Source organism: Halichoerus grypus, chromosome 2, assembly GCF_964656455.1.
Source record: "Halichoerus grypus chromosome 2, mHalGry1.hap1.1, whole genome shotgun sequence".
Classification (NCBI taxonomy): Eukaryota; Metazoa; Chordata; class Mammalia; order Carnivora; family Phocidae; genus Halichoerus; species Halichoerus grypus.
Genome location: NC_135713.1, coordinates 66,575,424 through 66,578,258, shown reverse-complemented (window position 1 = coordinate 66,578,258; position 2,835 = coordinate 66,575,424).

Sequence of the window (2,835 nt, the reverse complement as noted above, 5' to 3'; positions counted from 1 at the left end):
ACACCCTGGCCTGGAATGTGGCCAACTGATGAAGGCAGTTGTCACTAACTGGGCACCTTAACTACCACAAACACTACTAAAACTAATCCATATTCTACAGCATCTGTTATGGACTGAATATTTGTGTTCCCCTGAATTCATATGTTAAAATCCTGACGCCGCCACCGCCTCCCCCCCCCCCCCCATGGTATTAGGAAGTGGAGTCTTTGGGAGATAACTAGGTCTGGAGAGTGGAACCCTTATGATGAGATTAGTGCCCTTATTAGAAAGACATAAGAGCTTGCTTCCCTTTTCTCTGCTCTCTGCCATGTGAGGATGAAAGGAAACAGCCATTTGCAAAATAGAAAGAGGTCCTTCACCAAATACCAGATCTACCATTGCCTTGATCTTGGACTTCCCCCACCTCCAGAACTATGAGAAATAAATGTCTGTTGTTTAAGCTACCCAGTTTATGATATTCTGTTATAGTAGCCTGAATGACTAAGACAGCATCTGTATCGTGATTGATTTTGGACAGAAATCTTTACCTTTTAGGTAAGTAAGTTGCAAAATGTACCTTCAGGTTGTTAAATTGATTGACCTGTTTTATGGAGTTATTTACTGCCTGGACCATAGCATGTGTTTATGTAGGTGTTAGGCTCTGCTTTTATGGCCCATATGAATACTAAGAAGTATCTGATATAAATTATGGCTTTACTGTCAATCATTAATAATTAGGTCTTCTAACAAAAATTGACCAGAAAGTTTCTGTTTTTTCTTGAAACCACACTGTGTTTCCATGCCATAAACATAGAGCATTTGTCTACCCCTTAGCCATGGCTGTAGGCCATGGAGCTGTTCGTCTAAAAATGTATCTAGTCATTTTGCCTAAAGATAAGTGGAACTGGGACACAAAACCATTTTATGCCATTTTGTAATGGAACTTGTTCTGTCAACTGCCTATTCCTAGTAACTCGGAGAATCACAATTATGTTTAGGAAAAAGATTCTGAGGGAGCAGTAATAGGCTGGTATCTATTTAAAGATGAAATAGCTTGGCTCTTTGATGGTTTCTTTTTATAGTATCAGGAATTGATAGCAGGAATATAATAAAAAATTGTATTATGATTCAAAACAGTGAAGAAAGTCCTAAATAATTCTTTGTGATTTACTAAATTGTAATAGTTCAACAATATGATATTTTGTCCGAGATCTTTTTGTACCTTTCATAGAATACTCAGTTGCGAAAGTTGGACTAGTGTATTGTGAATAGAATTGGTATAGATTTACAAGGAAATACCTAAAGAAATTCAATGATGCCCTTTTGAAAATAGGAAAATGATTGCATAGTGAAATATGTCTGAGACGCCAACTTAAGGTATAGATAGATATTAATATATAGCCTGTGTGCTTGGCATGGGTTAAAATTGTTTTACATACTTATTTTGCTGAGATGCAGTAAGCTAAATTCAAAGCTTGACATTTCCCTTTCCTTATATAAGACTGTAGAAAGCATTGTCAAAGTGAAAGATGCCAGGTGTAATATGAGTTTTCCTCTTTATTTATGGATATTAAATTTTGCCAGAGAGAATGAGATAAAATACAAATGGATGGAAAACACTTAGCTCTGTTAAAAGATAATTAAGTTGGTAACCCATGAGGTATGTGACACACATAAAGGAAGTAGAGAATATCTGTGTGGACACAGATAGAAAGTGATGGAGGGAACAAGTATACACTAAGTATTTAAAATACACTACCTGTAGATGAGACACTCATATTTGAGAGGTCTGAAATCAGCCACCCATTAGTGACACCCATTCTGGCCCTCCCTATTTTCTGCCAGATTAAAAACCATAGCTGCTCATCAGACTGAGTGGCAAGCTACACTGTGGCCACAGGCATTTGCCCCTAGAACAGCTTGCCTGATAGTCTACTTACAAGCAACCATTCATCAAGGTAATTCCCTATGTGACATCAGGAATTGAGAGAAAGGATATTTCAAAATGTTGGAACTTTATTCATACACCTCAGGCAATGAGTTTTATGTTTGTATCCCTTTACAGTTTCTCCCATCTTTTATCACTCTTTCCTTATAAACCACATTGCTAATTCTTATAGTGAGTCACTGATGGTAATGGCATTTATCATCCCCTTCGTAGGTTTGGATCTGCAAGGTTCCCTGTCACCTTAATTGTATGTTTTATGTCCCTTCTTCTCCCTCCCTCCATCCCTTCTCCTCTCTGTGCCTTCTTCCTTCCTTCCTCTCTTCTTCCCTTCCCTTTTCAATTTTCCCTCCCTCCCCGCCTCTCTCTTATTTTCTATTTTCCTCTCTTCTTCCTCTCTGTTTCTTTTAACCCTCCTTGCCGCTGCTTCTACATGGTTTATTTTAGAGATGTCTTAAGGTTGTTTAATGGGATAAATAAGTGCAGCAAAATAGGACTTATGGAAATAGGTGAAAAAGAAACATGAAAATCTCAGGTGGAGATACAACATGAAACTAGGAATACTGCATACCACAGAGCCTTCCTTGTCCAAGATGAGCCACAGACTTGGTTCTAAACCGGCTGGAATTTAATGTGAAAAAGAGAAATTGATCAGTCACGGCATCCCCAACTCTGGGGCGTGATGCTGGTTTGAACAAAATTGGATGCTGTTAGTAAGGAATAAAAAACAGAAGTTTCTACCACATGCTACCCCCTTGGCTTTGTAACATTCCTGTATACCCTTCCTCCTATAAATTGAATACCTTCCCAGCCCCTTCCCAAGTTAATCAGTCATGCAGTGTGTGATGTTTCTTTAGAAATATAGTGTCCTCTAAAATTTAGTAGGACTTTCAGTCTCTTCCAGTTAATTC